The sequence below is a fragment of the Alligator mississippiensis genome, chromosome 1 (assembly GCF_030867095.1).
Source record: "Alligator mississippiensis isolate rAllMis1 chromosome 1, rAllMis1, whole genome shotgun sequence".
In the NCBI taxonomy this organism is placed as follows: Eukaryota; Metazoa; Chordata; order Crocodylia; family Alligatoridae; genus Alligator; species Alligator mississippiensis.
The window spans coordinates 75,940,168-75,959,906 of record NC_081824.1 but is presented as its reverse complement, the minus strand read 5'-3'; the positions used below and the strand labels follow the sequence as shown (position 1 = coordinate 75,959,906).

Genomic DNA, 19,739 nt, shown 5'->3' with positions numbered 1-19,739 from the left:
CTGTCTAAAGGACTTGCTAACGGAAAACATTGTGCAGTAGACACTAGTGACACTAGTATGGGGCTTCCGGCAAATACAAGCCCCTCCTCATGGTATAACCCATGTGAGATGCCAACAAACAAATTCACGGCTACATCCCCTGGAATGATTACTTCAAAGAACACAGGAAGCCTGCCTAGCATAAGGGAAATGCAATGTATCTCACTCTGCACCATCCAACTCCCAACTATATTTCCACTTTCCCAAAATGTGGGGTTCACAGTGACAAATCTTATCTACTCCCTCTCCGTTTATCTTTTTTCTATTAACAAATGAGATAAATAATACTTGCTCAGTTCAAATCTTTCTCTAATCTTACGTTTCTTATGAGGCCCTCAAAGGCCTTGTTTAAAGACCGTTGACTAATAAAAAGACCCCCCATTCACTTCATTAGGTTTCTGTAGGTGCTCATGGTACAGCACTTAAGCAACTTTTTCTAGCTATCCTTATGCTTTCAAGATTTCTGAGCTCTTTAAGTTGTGGATTGGACAAGGGACATTCTGTATTGCTACTGTGGTGTAATTCTTACATTTTAGGAGATATTTGCTAGTGAATTATTGACAAAAAAGCAAATACAAAAGAAAAATCAAGATCAAATTTTATGTAAATGAAAATATCTGAGCATGTCAGTTGAAGCGCTCAGTATCAAGACAACTAGGAAAATATTCAGATTGTTTTAACATCAAGTTTCATTGGTAAATAAGAGCAATACTGCCACATTATGTCTTTAAAGTGTTACATAACCAAATTGCATGCCTGTTCTTCACAGCCCAAGAGGAAAAAGTGGCAAATTCCCAAGCAAGTGTCTTTCCAAGCTACTCTTATTCAGGGATTATGTAGTCACATAAACCACCATCATTTCAGCCATTCAAGTAAACATCAGATCTATCATTATTCCGATTCTTCTGAAGTCTTTTCTAAAAAGTCACAGCATCATCACACTCAATCCTTATTTTTTATTTCCAATTAAAATATAAACTTTGACTAGATTAAGTGATGAAGTGTTTATGGTCAGTGAAAGAAATGACAAGGGATAGGAAGCTTTTCCAAGATAACTGAAGAAGGCCTGCTCCAGTCCAGAAAAACAGATTTTCCCACCCTTATATTTTAGCATACTTTTCCACTTGTGTCCTGTTCACATGCTTTGGTCTTATTAAGAAATGGACCTTAAAATCACACTCAGAGTTCTACCATAACAGAGTTAGATATGGCAAGGGATGGTTTATTTAATTGCAATCAATTATCCTTGTTTTAGAGAAAACAAATACAAGCACAATATACATTTTAAAAATTCAGGTTTCAGAAAAATCTAATAATACCAGGTCTCCATGCAATACTAACAGTAGTATATTATTTGCTTCTCCAATGTTTTACAGCACCTTTTTCCCTACAAAGCAAGGCATTATCTTTAACAATAGAACAAAGAAAGGGGTGAAATCCCAGGCCTAATGAAGTCACTGAGGAGTTTTGCAATTGACTCCTTTGGAGCTGATATTTCATACAAGATTGCCAAATTCATGTTTAATATCTATAGCACCATTGCAGTTTCATTAACAGGTTTTCAAAGTAACAATAGTCTTGATAAAAATCAAGTTTTTTTTTAATGAGATGGATCAATTTTTAGTTTTAGTGGAAAGCCTGACTTGGTTTCAGTCAGAAGCTATTTCTATGCATATGTGCAGAATTGGGTTCTTTGGTTACAGATAGGTCAGGAAAATGTTATGAGTAAAAAGATGATCAGCAGAGCAAAGCTGGCCAAATCATTCCTTTTGAATTTATCCTGACTCTGTTCTTCATGTCCTTTTCCCCTATGTAACAGAGGAGAACATCCCATCCAGTGCACCAAGACAAAACTGAATAAAATTCAAAACCTTTCTAAAAAAAGTTGGTTGCCAGATGAGAGAAAATCATAACATGACACTATTTCACTGACACTGACTGCACACAAGACAATTTTCTCTTTTTCCATTTATACTCTTAGTAGGAGGGATCAAAATCTGTTATTGCAATTTGAAGAGGTTTCCTCTTCTAAAGAATCTAACCGAACAGACCTTCTAGTGAAGCAGCAGCTTGCAGAGAATACTATGAGTCAGTGGGGATGCTGGTAATGGTGATGATTTATTGCAGACCAGTCCTGTAGCGCCTCCGCATAGGGAACTTTGATGGGCTTCAGTGGCACTTCTCTGTGTAGAGCTGCAGCAGGGTCAAGTCCACTTTTCATACTGCTGGACTTTGTATGCCTTATACACAGTGGGCAACTTTTCCATTCAGCTAACAATTTACAGTGGCGAGGGAAGGATCTGATCTTGTATATAGATAAACCTGTTCACTTTTCATTGTAATGCATCCATTCCATTCCACTGAGCATCACCACTGTTACCCACCAGCTTTCAGAGGGGTAGAAAAGACTAACTTCTCCAATAGAAATACCAGCCAGTGGGTTTAAAAAGCACATGCAAAGTTGGAATTTAAACTGAGCAGCCCATTAGCAATCCCACTCTTGAAAATAAAACAAAGCTACGGGACCTAAATCTTTGCTCGTATTTGTGTAAGTCAGGAGTTTCTCCAATGAAGACTGTGGAGCAAAAGCAGCTTAACCAAGAAAAGGTAGACCCCATGTGGTTTTTACTGACCACAAACCCTTCAAAGACTAAGTTGCCTAAATACTTTTGGGAATCTGAAAATCAGTATCCTGATTGCACTTCGCCTTGGAAAAATATCACCTAGAAATGCCCATTTTATGTGTTTTTTGATGTTGCACTCCGTCACTTAAAAACGCAAGATTCAGCAGGTCATGGAGAAGCCAAATCCACCTCCCAGAACACTGTCTTCTAAAATCTAAAACTGTCATACAATTACCCCCCAAGAAGGTTTGAAAAGAGACCAGAAAGTAATGGGAAATGACACAGAGGACTTGTCTACACAGGGAAGGGACCTAAAGAGCTGTTGCAGATTAGCTATACATTCCAGAGATCGATATATTTCGGACACCCTTCATAGATTTCAAAACCTTTTTCCTCTGGAGGGAACAATAGGAAGCAATTGCTAGGTTTGGCAATTTGGGAAGATTGACCAAAATAAGCAATTCTGAAAAGGCTCCCTGTGAGAACTCTCTATTCCATATTAAAAGAGGATGGCCAGTGAAGAGGACTGTCATTAAATAAAATTGTTAATTAAAGTAATAACATTAAGTCATTAACAAACTAATCCATAGACTGTGCAAGTTTGCACTAAGGATTTGGCCTGTCCCTTTCACATGCCAGTTTAAACCATTTGAGCCTTTGGTCTATTAATGGCACTGAAAGAAGTACCTTTTGTGCCATGGAAGAGTTCCAAAATATCAAGCAACAGTCAAAAAGAAAGGATTTGAAAGCATCTTTTTTATCTAAGAACACAAATACAATTACTTAGCATCAACTCAGCTGAGACATAAGCAGAAGGATCCTTTCAGCCAAAACACCCTATTATATACCATCAAAGCAGGAAATTCCACTCCACCCATTTGTTGGCTGTTTTTTTCTTTTTTTTTTTAGCAGAACCCACTTTATGTTTAGACTTTTTGTCTAACTGAAAACAAGAAAAGTGTCAGATGCTCTTTCTTGAAGTCTTTAATGTGCAGAAATCCAGGTAAAGGGATTATTGTGTACAGAAAACCATCCAAGGGATGACAGGAAATAACCAGCCCATTCTAGCAATTCATATCTGTTCTTCCAAGTAATGGAGTTGCACTAATAAGAGCTCTAAGCGTTGAGAAATGAAACAGACTGCTCCCCAGCCCAACCGCCTTCTAGATAGGGACAACCTTTTTGCCCATCTCAGAGGAAAAATCCAAAGACACCTTAGGAAAACAGGAAGGATCAAGTAAATTCTTGTATTTTCCTAACTTTGTACTGAATTCAGAAAAGAAGTAAATCAATAAATACTATAATAAACGTTATGTATAAGTAATAATAAACAGAGCTAGCAAAGGACCAAAGCACTGGAATAAGAAATATAACATTAAAAAAACTATCTTTGTATAACACAGCTTTGATTACAATAATAGACCTCACCATAATTCCAGAAAAGGTTCCAGTTTCCCCCCAGGGTACTATGAAGCAAATCAAAATGGGGACTGTGGACATGCCTGACACCTCCTATTTTCTAGTTAAAAGAACAAGGATTAGGGCATGCTAGTTATAAAGCGAAGCATAGAGAATCATACAGGGTGTAAATCCATTCAGCAAACACTTCTCTCAAGATAAACCTTCACAAAGACTAAAACAGATAATCTGATCCTGTAAATTGCCATATCAATCCAGGAAACAATGCAATCATCACCTCCGCAACTCATTACATATAACCTAATCCACAGTAATTTTCACATCACACATATTAACACCCTGCACTTACAAATTCCAGTTTGATCAGACAAAATTAATGATAGAGGTATTTTATCTAAACTTAGTGTTTAAAGTTTAAACAAAATTCACATTAAATTGACTGGCAGTCAGGCTATAAGAATAGCAATTACTTGCCGCCTTCTCTTTTTGTATTTTATTTTTGGGGGATTTTTTTGCATTTGAGTTCTGCCAAAAGCTTCCTGTTTGACTTCAGCAAGTTGCTTAGCCCCAGATTCTCAAAGGATCAATCGGAGTTAGACACCCAGATTCACTGGATGAGAAAGTCCAAGAAGGTGTCTGACACTAAACTGGTAGTAGGGGCACATACCCAGCTATAGGGAATCCTGGGTTCTGGTCCCTGCTCACATTATTGTCATTATATTTTAAATCGAAAAATCATTGGATAAAATACAAGAAACAGTCCTGGAAACAGAGACCAGAACCCAGAGCGCCCTCTTCTCAGGTGAGTTTCCAAATCAATATACTACAGAGTCATTTCCTCTTCCCTGCCCTGCCCTGTATTCCTTTTTACAAGGCAACATGTCTTCACCAGCAGGGATGGCAAGTACCCCACCACATATCCAGAATAGCCTACAGCCTGCTGCCATGGGTTCTCTTCTGGGAGATGTGGGCTTGATCCTGAGACTGAGCAGGAAGTGAACCTATAGAAGATGAATAGCATCTCCCATTTTGAAAGAAAGTAGTGGCCACAAGTGCATTTTGTGAAGATCCTGATTCCATCAGTGTGTCTTAGGCCCACGCTGCAAACACCTACTAGATTATAGCAGAGACATGCTAGTTTCTGGCTCCCATGAGAGGGATATTGTCAGGGATCTGGGCAATGGGCAGACAGACAAACCCCAGCTGGCTCGGATAGTTTAGCTGGGACTGGCAGTTGGCAGCCTGAGTGCCTTCAGCTGATCCCCCTTTGAAGTCCTTGGGTGAGTTTGCATATAACCTGCAGCCCTTGCAGTGTTCTGTGGGCTTGTAATGAGACACATATCTCATCTGTCTAGTCTCAGTGCTCCTGATGCCGGGCCTTGGTTCTGGATTCCTTGCTCCTAGCATTGGTCTTTGATTTCTTACACTGGTTCCTGGCTCTGAGTTCCATAGTCTAGTTCCTGATCCTTGGTTCCCCGTTGTCTAGTCTGGTTCCTACTACTCTTCTAGCTCCTAGTCCCCAACTCCTGCTTGAATCCTCACCTAGTTGCTGCCTGCTCTTTTGCCAAGCCAGAACCCCTGGGCCTAGCTCCTAGTGCTCAGCTCCTGCCTGTGTGTCTGTCTGCCTAACCCCTAGTGTTTGGACTTCTCAGTATACCCTCAACTTGTTGACTCCCTGGTATTGCAACCCTTGGCTTGTGTGCCCTTATCCCTAACCCATATCTGGTTTGTGCCATGAAATATCTAAGCTGGGTGCTCAACTGCTCAGTTCTGTTAGGACAGGGGCAGCTTTAGTCATAAGCACAGGCATCATTTTAGGTGTCTGTGGGACTTTAAAAAAAAGCAAGGCACTTTTGGAATTTAGGTACATCCTAGATTAATTGGCAACTAACCTGGAGGGTCTCGGGATTGCAGTTTTTGACTTAAGCACTCATTTATGTCCTACTTACAATCTCTTTTTTCTTTCAAATCTGGTCCTTAGTTTCTCTGCTTCAATTCTTCATTTGTGACTTGATAAAAACAGGTAACAGGAGTGCTGTGAGTATAAACACATGAGAGATTCTTTAGTGCTCATGTAATCCATGTTGAATTGATCCACAGAGAATATAGACTTTTTACCATGTGAGAGTGACTTAGGCTTTTGGTTTTGAAGTTCATAAAAGTCTTTCAGAGTATGGACACACAAAGAGTCACTATGAGGCCAGTTAGGGTGTCAACTCACAGCATGTCCAGTACTCCAAAGGTACCCATATGCACAGGCCATATGCACAGCCTACCCTGTGGTAAATGTGAGAACGCTTACCCTGCTTTCACTGAAAGGTGAGATACTTCCCATTTCCTTCAGGATAAGAGCATCCATAGGGACAGTTACTGGGGAGTAGCTGGCATGAAACATATTTATACCCTATCTCAGCATTTCCCAACCTATGGGTTGCGGCCTAAAATGGGTTGCAAGAATATATGAAAGGGTTGCAAACAAACTTAAAAAATGTATCCTCCTTTAAAGAAGAAAAACATAGGATGCCATGGCTTTTCCCTTGCTGGCTGGCAGTGCTCCAGCCTGCAAGGGGTTCCTGGGGGATCCCATGCCCCACGCCCCCCCCACACACCTCATGCCCCACACACCCATTCCCTGTCCCACACACTGGGGGTGCTGGGGCCTGGGAGCAGAGGGCAGCAGGTCAGGAGTGAGGGGCACTGGGTCAGGACCGGCCATCAATGTTTACAAATGGGTCCTGGTACAAAAAAGGTTGAGAACCACTACCCTATCTTACCTCATGGTAACATGCCTATGTAGCCATACTCTTAGATCATGGAAAGACTCATTTAGTTGCATGTTTCAATAATATTAGAAAACGAAAACTGTAGCAGGGTCCTTTAAGGTCCAGTGTGTTACTCTAACCATTTCTACACAGAATAGCAAATTCTAAGGTCTGTAGTCCAGAGGGATCCCAGGAATTATAGGTGCATCAAAGCATGCTTGGGAAGTTGCCAGGGAGAAATAAGAAATAGCTTTCTCTGATACTAGTGAGAGATCAGAGTCTCATACTAGGAGTTTTGGAAGAGGCCAAAAGAAATTACCAAAAGGCTGAGGAAAGAACCCTGTGAAATGTGTCCTGTCTGGGCTAGAGACTCGCAGAGGTCTGAAGAGATCAGGGACTGCTTGTGAGTCTGCAAGAATTGAACCAGTGATGGATGGTGTCTCAGTTTTGTCCCAAAGCAGAATAAGGCCCTGGGGTAGAAGTTGAATGTTTGTAATTTGTTGTTTGAGTTTCTGTCTCCTTGAGAAGGGAAAGAGGTTTTTTAGTTTAGCTGGAGAGGCAGAGGCTGTATCTGGTGCTGGAGAAGAAGATGACAGCTTTAGGGCCCTATAGGCACCCTCTCTAGAAAACAAATCTAGAATCTTTTGTGCTCTCTCCTTCAAGACCTTCAGTCTTGAATTGCTGGTGCTCAGTGCCTTGTGGATGCAAGCACTCTGTTTTTATCCACACATTAAATATTGCTAGACTTCCTCACACCTAGAAGCCAGAGTAAGTCTTTCTGTTTTTATTCCTTACATGACAAAGCTTGATTGTAATAAGAAAGGACAGAGCCAGCTTTCACATTCAGTGTAGACTCCCATGCTGTTCTGTTCTCACTAATTCCCAATCTGCCCTATCTTGCTGATTACAAGAGGTTTTTTAAATAGTTGTTTGTGATATCTAATATTAGACTCTAAATTGGCTGGCTTTGGCATAAAGCTTGATCCTTTCTGCTGACTATGAAATTATGGATTAAAGTAATTGGAAATACCCTTTTTGCCCCTACTGTTGATAGCTTGTACCAAAATGGAAAGCCAACATCTCTTCTAGTCAGCCAAGTGTGAGGTCAGGTGTGAACAGCAAAATGCTTCCATGGAGAAAGAATATGGTGAAGCCTCAGGGAAAAACAAAGCTAGGGATTCCCATGTGTGCTGCAGTACAGAAGTTCTGTTGTTTGCGTTCTGTCTTCATTGCCACCGTGTAATGGGGCTTCTGGGGTGTTGTCACCCCCCACTAGAAAAGCCTCAAACTTTTTCATTTCCAAATACAGAATTCCTCCCTCCCCCCACATCAGACTGTGCCAACACATCGAATTATAGAAAAATAAGGCTGGAAGAAACCTCAAGAAGTCATCTAGTCCAACCCCCTGCTCAAGGCAGGATCATCCCTGTCTAAATCTTTACAGACAAATATTTGTCTAACCTACTCTTAAAACTTTCCCAGAATAATGATTCTACAATCTCTTTACTTAATCTGTTCCACACCCCAAGTCAGAAAGTTATTCCTAATATCCAAACTAAGTTTCCTTTGTTGAAAATCAAGACCTTTACTTCTTTGCTGGTCCCTACAACCATAGAAACAGTCTATCACTATCCCCTTTATAACTGAGACTCTCACATCCCAAGTAAGTACTCTAACAGCAGGGCCATTCTTCAGAGGGTCTTATTTGTGGTTTGAGTAGACCAGTGGTCTCCAACCTTTTTAAGAAGGAAACCACCTTTGGCATTTAAAAGCAACCCAAGATTTACCATGCGCCACTGCCACCCCACTCCCCCCGCCCAGCAGGTAAGTCTGTGGGGTGGGAAAGTGGGGGGCAGATTGAGGCAGAGGGAGAAAAAAATATTTGGGCACACACCTCCCTAGCAGGTTAGTGCTACCTGGCCAGGGCCCCACTCAACTTACCCCTGCTCCTGCCTCTGCGGTGCTGTCTCTCACCCCAGGGACCTCGATCTAGCCCCCACCCCTTCCTTCCCCCATGGACTGACCTGCTGGGCTGGGGCACATGCATGCATGCATGTGGGCACTCAGCCCCCCACCCCAGCCTCAGATCGACTCCAAGAGGCTCCGAGATCTACTGCAAGGGGCTCTGACATCTACCTGTGGACTGAGATCCATTGGTTGTCACCGTTGGACTAGACATTGAATTCTGGAGCAAAGGAACCTCTTCCAAGGAAAGTTTTGTTGAAACTCGTATGTTTGCATAAAAAGTTTCAGCTTGCTCATGTGTCAGTTTCTGACAAAGTTTAGGAACTTCAGTGTTTGTTCTAGTTGGTTCCTTCTCCAAAAGGACACTTCTAGTCCTGTTCATCTGTGTCAAAATGAGTCACAGATACCACCAGATTCCTTTGCACTGCTGGCTCCATTGCCTTCCATAATACTGGCCCAAAGATTTCTTGGAAATAAAAGGTTTGCTTTCTCACTACTGACAAAAAAAGAAGAAAAAGCAGACATGCTTTGGAGTGGGGACTGACCGTTAGGGACAACAGGGCAGTCAAGATGGAGGAAAAATAAATTTCTTCTGCCCTTATGGCTGAGCAGCCACCAAAGCATTCTAGCTACCAGAAGCCTTCAGGGTTTGCTTTTTTTTAAATCCTCATATCCTATTTGAATCCCTACCTTAAATGCCATGAGAACTGGGAGAACGATCTTCAGGAAAAATTGTGACTAAAAAACAAACATTTGCAGGCATGTGGGACATACACAGTTAAAAAGAGAGAAAACACATCCAGTCCTGTATCAAAATCAGTCTCCTCTAGAGACCAAACTTGGCAAACAAATCTGACAAGGAAGCTGCTGTGAATTAGAAAAGCTCTACCACATTCACAGGCCGAGTGACGGACGCTGGTTTAGCTCACCCAGTCACACTTCAGTTACATCAATGGAAAATGTGTTTACTGCACAAATTTAACTTCAACTGAAGTGGCTTTTCTCCCTCTGCAGAAGGGGGAAAAAATAAAAGCAAATGACGCATCTTGTGCCTGGCTGCAGGCTTGCAACAAGTGCAGCAGCATTTTACTCTGCATCTGGGGTGGGGTGGTGCTTGAGGAGTAGGCCCATATTTGCAGTAAGGCTTTGGGGAGTGGAGAGTCAGTGCTCCTATCCCGTGCATGCCATTCTGACAAAACTGTTCAGTTCCTCCCCACCAGGTTTCAGGATGAGGGGATCTCTATAAATCTCTCTGGGTCTCAAAGAAATATTTTGGAACCCCAGGGGAATTATAATCTTGGTCAAGGACTACTCCCACCCCCTTTAAAGTCAATAACCCGTTGACTTAAGCTGTTCTAAACAATACTAAAGACCAAACCATCCACAGAAGCAAGAGACATCATCAGCTGCCTTGCAGCTCCCTGATATTTGCTATGGCCCAAAATGACTCAGCCCCTAATTTTCTTCCTAAGATCACTGTCTGAGTGACTTTCCTGTCTATATTGCTGTTACACCTGGCAATGTGTGATAACAGAGGTTAGTAGCAGCAGCAACACAACAAAATAAACAGACTTTATCAGCCTGCTCCTATGAGAAATATCAGCACTGCATTTAATTCCCAAGACATCTTTCCTACTAAGAGACAACTTGTATTACAGTCTGCACTTTATTAGAAAGAGATTCAGCGCAGGGCTGAAGACCACACAGAGCTTTGTCTTTAACTGCTAATGCCTTACTGGGGAACTTAACTGGGATTTAAAGGGCACATATCCTATAGGCTCCTTGAACAAGAGAGAATGGTACCTTGTTATGCAGCCTTTGTGCAGGCTTCATTATTCTTTCAATTTGTATGAGAGAGATTGCTGCTACTGACATGCCCATCCTGTACCCTGAGCAACCTAACAAATTAAAACTTACTTGCTGCAAATAATGAATTCATAAAAAAAAAAATATGGCAGGACCTAGTCCATCAGAAATAAGTACAAAAAATAAAGGTCATGGATGTTACAGAAGCACTGACAGAGCTATAGCAAGGGCCAGTGCTTCCACCTTTCTCTCCACCATGGATTCTATGTGCATCCCAGTTGAGTCACAGTTCATTTTTAAAAGTTATGTATCTCTTTAAATGAAAAGCATAATCTATAAGCAGCAACAAGAGATATTCCTGGTGAATTACAGGAAACAATTAAGCCAAACCAAAGCCAGATAGAAAAATGAAGGGCCAGATTCACCAGGACTCTCTAAGGTTCCTGTGTTCATGCTTGCATGACTACACATGGAATTGTTAAACGATAGATTATAGTCCTTTCCAACAATGACCTGAAGTGACCACTCATCCAACATGTCTCTGGAAATAACATATATAAAGCACATTTATCTCTCTACAAAACCAGGTTCTCAGCAGTGTATTTATGAGAGGTCACCCTAGATAAAAACATGTACCATGCCACAATAAGGCTGTAACTTTTTAAAGATGGGTTTCCCATCTAGTTATGCTTATGGTCATAGCATCTGACAAAGTAGGTTGTTGCCTACAAAAGCTCATGCCTCTCTCAACCATTTAGCCTCTAAGGTACCACCATACTCTACTTTCTAAAGCCTGGTTACCAATTAGTTAGCTTCCAAAAGCAAGTAGAAAAGGATCAGACTTCCAGGGCATGTCAATATGAGATGCTTAATTGCACAGTAGCATAGTTTACTGTGCAGGAAGTGTGCATGTATAGACATGCACATGCTTACTGCACAGTAAAACCCCTAATTGTATGTACATTTAATACCTGAAAATGCAGGTATCAAATTTACTCTCGATTGGTTACTGTGCAGTAATGCATATGTAGACAGAACTGGAGAGCAAATTTGCTCCCAGGGCAGCCCTGACATGAGAGGCCTGGCCTAAGGCTAGCTCCAGGGCTCTGAGCTGAAACCTCTGTTGCCCAAAAGCTGGGCTGCCTCTATGGCAGCCCCTGCCTCAGGTCTTTAAAAGCCTGCAGGCATTTTGAGCCCTGGGTCACACCTGCAGGGAGCCTAAGCCCACTCCAGGTCCCAGCCTGCCTGCACCCTGACACTTCTGCCTGGCACCACAGTGCTGTGCACAGGCCCAGCCAGGCCTGCCAACCCCCAGGCCCAGTTGTAGGTAGCTTCTGGCTGCTGGGGCCAGCTTCACCTGCCTGCAGCCCACCCCAAGCAGCATGCCTTGAGCTTGGAGGTGCTGCGGGGCATTGCCTCTCACACACAGCTGCCAGTCCCTCACCAGGCCCTGTGCTAGGCACAGCAGGAGCTGCCCGGAGCTGGCAGCACAGGGACAGCTACGCAGAGGCCCAGAGATCTGGTGCAGGACCCACAATGGCCTTGTTATTTCCAATGCCTATGCCCATGCCCTCCACCCAGGCCCCAACTGGAGGAGACTGGCAATCTTGTGGCACTGTGGGGTGAGGCAGAGGTGCAGTGCCAGTTTGAGCAGGGCAGGTGCTCTGATGCCGATGTCTATGAGGGGATGTCAGGCTTGATGTGGGAGCATGGGGACAACCGGTTGGTGTGGCAGTGCTGCAAAAAGGTCAAGGCCTTGTGGGCATAGTGGATTGCCATCATCGACCACAATTATGAGTTAGAGAGTGCCTGTAAGTCCATGCCCTTTATGTGGCAACTGACGGATATCCTCACACCACAAGACCCAGGCCACAGCTGTGCTGTGTACAGTAGCACAGGTAGCCTGCCTGAGCCCCCACCCTGGGCTGGCACCCATGGTGACATATCACCAGGGGTGGGCCCCTCAGGTGTCCAGCAGCCTGTTCTGTTGAGCTCCTTGGCTGCACCCTCTACTAGCAGCTCAGAGAGCCCAGGCCAACGCCTGCTGCACCAGTTCTGCAACCCCAGCCCCTGCCACAAGATGTGACTGGCCATGACACTGCTGGCTGTCAGCAGTGCCAACTCTTCCTCGGGGGGCAAGTGGGCCCTGGTTGGGTGCCCACCCACCATACCCTGCTGTCCAAGGGCACTGCCTGGAGCTGTGCACTGTTTCATAGTTTCATAGTTAGTAGGATCAGAAGGAACCTGAGCAGATCATCAAGTCTGCCCCCCTGTCATGAGCAGGAAAGAATCCTGGGGCCAAATGACCCCGGCTAGGTGATTATTTAGCCTCCTTTTGAAGACCCCCAGTGTAGGAGCAAGCACCACTTCCCTTGGATGTTGGGTCCAGATCCTAGCCACCCTGACTGTGAAGTGGTGCTTCCTGATGTCTAGCCTGAACATACTCTCAATCAACTTGTGGCCATTATTCCTAGTTACTTCTGGTAGTGCTCAGGGGAATGGGGACTCTCCTGTTCCCCACTGTTCCCCCCTGGTAAGTTTATAGATGGCCACCAGATCCCCTCTCAGCCTTCGCTTGTGGAGGCTGAGCAGGTTCAGGTCCCATAGCTTCTCTTCGTAGGGCCTGCCCTGCTGCCCCCTGACCATGCGAGTGGCCCTCCTTTGGACCCTCTCCATGCTGTCCACATCCCTCCTGAAGTACGGAACCCAGAACTGGACACAGTACTCAAATTGCGGCCTGACCGATGTCGCATAGAAGGCAAGGATCACCTCCTTGGACCTGCTTGTGATACATCTGTGGATGCCACCAGCCACGCCAGCCCTGGCCACATGGTAAGCCCTACACTGGGAGGAGGGCTTACTATGCCTCTGCCCCCACTCCCCACCCAGTCCGCCCACACTCCACTGCCCCTGGGTCCCCACCTCACCTCCCTCCCCCTCCCCCCCCACCAGTATGCAGAGAGGTGGGAGACAGTGCAAAACTTTATTGAGCAACCTGAGCCCCCAACAACTAGACAGGAACAGGCCTCACATGCTGAGGAATACATTAATGTTGGTGGCAATGTCCTGCTCAGCTGCGGGGAGCAGGGACATGTAACAAAGCCACAGGTAGCCCTCCGGGTGATGAAGGAGGTTGCGGGGCAGCCCAGGTTTTTCCCCTGTGCTGTCGTAGCTCAGGGTCCTCTGCTAGGTGCGCAGATGCACCTGGAACACCATGGCTATCAGCAGCAGCAGGGCATAGTGGGTCAGGCATCCCTCAACTCACACAAATGGCTCCTTGCATACTACCTGGGGCGTGCACAGCAGGGGCACACTTGGGGCACAGCAGCAGCAGCACAGTGAGGCTGGCCTCCCCGGAGAAGCCCCCTGTGGGGAGGGAGGGGGTACGGGCAGCTCCATCCCAGTTGTCCAGGAGTCCCATGTGCCCTGAGCCCAGGCATCATGGGCTGGACAGCAGTGCAGCAGAGCAGTTGACCTGTACAAGGTCAGGGGAAAGGGCAGCAGGGTCTGAAGCCACAGAAGCAGGTGCTACCAGGAGCCTAGTCTGTCCTGCCCTGGAAATGGGGCAGGGGAGGCAGGCTGCCTGTGGCCAACACCCAGCAGCTCACCGGCCCCAGAGAAGTGAGCAGGAATGGGCAGCTTGGCCAGCAACTGCCTGGGCCTGCCCACGCAACTTACCATGGTCCCTGGGCACCCATGCATGCCCAACCTCTGATCTGAGGGCAGGCACTGTGTGGCCCCTGATGCAGAGCATCTTATCTCTGAAATGCTGCAAACTCAGACAAACAGCTTCTTTCTCATGGCTCTACAGGGCCTGCAGCTTTATGTGGGGAAGAAGACATCCACAGCTGGGGCCCTGTGGATACATTGGAGGACCAGAGGAGGACCCTGGACAGGACCCGACTCCTGGACAGCCTTGTCATGGCATTGGAGGACTGGATGGTGAATGCTTGGGCCTGGCAGGCAGAGGACACCACGTATGAGGATGTGTGGGATTGGTGCAAGAAGGTGCAGGACAGGGTGGACCTAGAGTTCGAGGTGCAGCTCCTGGCCCTGGAGTGTGAGGGGGTGGAGACACTGTAGTCCTGGGTAGGGCAGTGCAGACTATGGACAATGACCGCTGGGTGCTGGACACCATTCTGGTCCTGGTGGTTGCCTTCATGCTGGCTGCTGCCCAGCCCCTGACCCTAACCCTGCCTGCCTCCTGGCAGCCACCCACCACCCAGAAGCAGGTCCCTGTCTGGGCCTTGGAGGAGGTCCTGCACTGCTTTCAGCAGCCAGAAGCCCCTGCCCTAGACCTGCCCTGGGTCCAGCGCCACCCAGACCTCCCTGCTGGGCCCAGCCCTGCCGCTTACCCCGACTCCACATGGGTATGGAGCCAGCGTTAGAGCAAGTGCTCAGCCAGTGCCTCCTGCAACCAGTACCCCGGCCCCTGCTGGTGGGTGTGTGGTTCTCCTGGGGTCTCGGTTGGCAGGAGGGCAGGGCTGCTACTGCTACTGTCACCACAGGTGGCACTCCTGCTGCCAAGCGTCCTCCCCACACCATGTTTCCTTTGCTTAGACCTCATGGAACAGCTCCCCCTGGGCCTCACACAGAGGACACCACATATGCAGCACACAGGCTGTGATGTTGAAGGTTTCCAGCCACTGCTCGTAGTCCCAGATGTGCTGGATGACATGCCACTATCAGTCCTGGCTGGTCAGAGGCAGTGGAGCTGGAGGGCAAAGGCAGCCCTGGTGGTGGCATCCAAGAGCCCGTTGTCAGCATCCCTGGCCAGGGTCCAGCCTGGTGGATGGGTTCAAGGTGGCAGGTGTGTGTCAGCACCCCTGGGATGGCACATGGCAGGTGGGCAGGTAGTCTCCGTATGTGGGTGAACCAGGAGGGGTGAGACAGTTATGAGCCAGCCAGTGGCCAGCACAGCATGCCAGAAGGGCCTGCGCAGCACCCAGAAGGAGTGTGGGGCACTGATCATCGCTGCCAGGGGGAGAGGCAGGAGCAGCCATGGTGCAGGGAGGCAGAGGTGGTGAGGAGAGTGCTGCTGTGTGCTGTCCCTTGAAGAGAGCTGCCAGCTGCTGGCAGCAGCGGCTGGAGCCTGGAGCTCCTCCCGGTAGAGTTCCTCCTGGTGGTGGCCAGGGCCCGTTGCAGGGCCCCAGGAGGTGGGAACAGATTGGCAGCAAATCTCCCGCTTCCCTGCACATGTAGATGCCTGCCCAGCACCATTTACTCATGAGTAATTTATTCACAAGTAAACTGGTGCTGCAGCAAATGCACATGCAGATGCGCCCACACAGAACAACTAAGCATCAAGTTGTATGCCAAACTCACATTGTCTTTGACAAGAGCTCCACATATGGAGTAGTGACAGCACAAACCCACCATATTTTATGAGAAATCCCTTTGGGGACTTACCCAGCTTGCTGAGCAGGACAAGATTGTTCATCACCTTGCAGGACTGACCTCATATCATGTTATTATGCTTTATATTGGTAATGTCTCTATTATAACTGGAATATTTAATAAATGGATTGTGAAGGAAGATGTATCAAAAACACTGGGCATGTGCAATGCAAACCGCTCCCAAAGATGTAAAAATGAAGGGGTCGATTTTGTCATAAGGATGTATACATGTAAATCTTAATGGTGGAAAAGGTGGTTGAGGTAAAGAACAGAGCCATATAAATGACTCAAGGACTGGAGAAAATCCCTTTCTGTAAGAGCCTGAATGGACTAAGTCTGTTTCTGTTATCAAAAAGAAAATTAAGAGGTAACTTGATCACAGCATGTAAGCACCTTCAGAAGATACCAGGTATTAACCAGCAGGCAAATGCATGAGAAAAATCAATGGCTGGATGCTGAAGGCAGATAAATAGATAAAATAGAAATGAGATAAAATATTAACAGTGAGAGTGATTAACCATTGAAACTACTGAGGGAAGTGGTAGATGCTACAACTCTTTACATTTTCAGATCAGAACTAAATGCTTTTCTGAAAGATATACTTTAGCCATATTAAAATCAAGTTATTAGGCTCAGTAGAGACTGACTGGTTAGAATTTAAGTGTCTGTGATATACAGGAAGTCACACAAGATGTTATAATGGTCCTGTCCAGCCTTCAGAATTTATGAAGCTATTCCACTAAATGGTAGCCTTGTGTACATAACTGAGGGGGAAAATTGATCCAAAGCCTTCACTGTATCTTTCATAGGGCTGAGAAAAATGAATATGCCCATTGTCAGTACAGAACTGAATCTAACGAGACGGTAAGAGTTAACAGTAAGAAGAGACAACAGTTAATTAATTTTTATTTTTTCAGCAATTATATTGGAAGTCTGAGTGCCTATAGAAATGAGGACCATAAGGTAGTAATTTACACTGGAGTTGTTCAAATTAAATAGGAACATATAACCGTGTGTTTGGAGACTCTTAGTCTTCTGTGATAAAATTGCATTAGTAATTAATAATCTCACTGAAAATAGATAGAGAACCATCATCTGCTACCATGTGTCTATTAGCAGATAAATCCAAAGTGAAAGATAGTCCCTGTGGGAATACTTGATGGATTATATTAAATTTAATGGTAATGGAAGGAATACTGTAATTGTCAGATGCTGCAGGGAAAAGATATGGAGGAGGTGAGAGAGAGAGACTCATACTGCTGATATGACAGACCCAGTTACAGGGCTGACTTCTTACAATTCTACACAAAGGAACACAGGAAGTTTTGGCCCCCTCTATAAGCAGCAGGATGCACCAGACAAACCTAACTAATGCGATAGCCTGCCCACATCATCCCCAAGGGAAGTATGTTCTGCAGGTTGGGATATCTCCTGCTTCTCAAACCAGCTGGCACTTATGATGCTATCAAGGGGCTGGATTCTATTACAAGTAAGTAGATTTAGACACCTGAGCATGATTCTATTTCATCTTGCTTGAAAAACTTCTAATACAAAAGGTGGGTGGATCCTCCTCTTCATTGCCTTCTTGCAAGTCATTCTTAAGGGTACGGTAATAGTGTGTTACAAAAGTAGGCATACTCCTGGATTTTCAGGGAGTTGAACAGGGTGAAATATAATTGTGCTTTGGTACCTAAGTCCATTCAAATGCCTGGCAGATAGAATGCAATGTGGCCCTGTGTGTGCACCACTAGGCTCCCATTCCATGAAGCATTGGTGATGCCCTGGTTACCCCATCTGATGCATAATCCTTCACTGGCCAACAGCCCATAGGTCGTGACCCAAAAGCGGGTTGCAAGAATATGTGAAAGGGTTGTGAACAAACTTTAAAAATGGATTCTCATTTAAATGAGAAAAATGTGGGAAACTGTGGGTTTTCCCTTGCAGACTGGCAAAGTTCCAGTGTGCATAGCGCTGCTTGGGGCACCCCATGCTGCACCCTACACCTCACACACCCACATTGTGGCTAGGACCTGGGGGCAGCGGGCAGTGGGTCAGGAGTGAGGGGCACTAAGTTGGGACTGGCCATTGATGCTTACAAATTAGTCCTGGTACAAAAAAGGTTGAGAACCACTGACTTAGGGCACACCTACACTGTTTCCACAGCCCTGCCCTCAAGCCTGCTTTACTCCTCTGTGGGCTGCTCATGGCAAACCCAGAAATAAGATAGTAAAATCATGCTGACAGCTCCCCCTGCTGCCACTTTTGGGCACACCAGAGACAGAGATCACATCAATATCCGACTGCATCAGGGGCAGATCTGGGGAGGGTTGGTGGTCCGGTATCCAGCCCCTTTAATTCTTGATTCTTCTTCCGCTCAAAGTTTAAAACAAACTTTTCCAGCAAGGACAGCTGCACTCCTATTCAGGGTGACCGGAGGGAATCAATTTATTTCAGGGTTTATTATTATCCATTTGATACTTACTAATCTCTTCACTCCATAGGTGTCAACAATCTTTGATCTTCCACTAATAAAGCTAGTCTTTCTTCTACAATTATCTTGTCTGCTATCTACTGGTAATGTCTCGCTACTCACTCCCCAGTGTGTCCAATAAAGACGTGCTGCTACCAAGGAGCCTGTACTGGATGGTTTTGTTTCCAGAAGATAGGGCAGCTGGGAAGGGCGGGGGGGGGGGGCTGCACCAGCAGCACAAAGACAGACATGGACAGATCCAGGGGAGTTAGTCTCCCTGGGTAGTGTTACATCTCAGCTCTGTGGTCTTGGGAACCCTGGCACAGGATGCAGTCTGTCTGACTCACAAAGAATTCCCCCCCCCCATCCTCTACCTAAACAAAACTGATTAAGATGCAGTGAGAGACACACCTAAGACCCTCCAGATAAGGGTGACAGAGTGAAACAACTGCCCTAGGTCTCAATTGCATCCAAGATGGAACCAGATGAGCATTCATTTACATGAGAGATGGAGAACAGAAAGCCTGAAGCAGAGATTGCAGTGAATTCTGGGATCAGAGAAGCAGGGGAGCACTGCATGATAGGGAATCTGTACTCCAAATGCTAATCAACCCACATTTACACACACCCAGCTCAGTATTTATCAGACCAGTTCTAATCTGGATTTACAAAGGACCTTCCCCTTTCCCCCCAGTCACACACACACCTCTAAGTTTAATAGGCATCTTGGGCCGTACATTCCCCGGTCCCATTATTTAAACTTGATTGACTAAAACTCAGTTGCCGGGTTAGGGAATGCTGAGGCAAGAGACCGAGTCAGAAGGGGTATGGGCAAAATTCGAACAATGGTTAAGGGTTCATCACAGCGTCCAGCCCGTTGGAGCCCTAACCACAGGTGTTGTCATACTTTTCCCAGGACAACTGGTGGAAGTCCTCCTGCCCAAAGGTTATAAACACCCCAATAATTGCCTTAAGTCTGTTAAAAGACTATATGGAAAAGTCATACTAAGCTGAGGCTTGTTCACAACAAGTAAAAATCCAAAAGCCTGATGCTGCAATCTATCTATTGTTTCTGAAGAAGCCAGGAGATATCCCATCAGTATATCTGCTATCCATAGGAATTTCAAGCTGGCTCCCAAGTATCTGGTTACTCCCTAACCTTATGTGTTTCCTGATTATCAATCAGTTTCTTGAGATGTTCAAAACCAGATAACCCCTTGTCAATAGAAAAGACAATGATTTACACTGTTGAGAATG

The 19,739-nt window shown here is 45.6% G+C and overlaps 1 long non-coding RNA gene across 1 annotated transcript in view; it reads right to left on the bottom strand.

Moving 5' to 3' along the window:
• LOC109285549 (uncharacterized) overlaps positions 1 to 19,739 on the bottom strand; it is a 53,693-nt gene that overhangs the window by 22,716 nt on the left and 11,238 nt on the right. Inside the window, exon 2 of the long non-coding RNA XR_002093327.2 lies at positions 6,032 to 6,117. This is a non-coding gene — a long non-coding RNA (uncharacterized LOC109285549). The remainder of the gene's footprint in view (positions 1 to 6,031; positions 6,118 to 19,739) is intronic.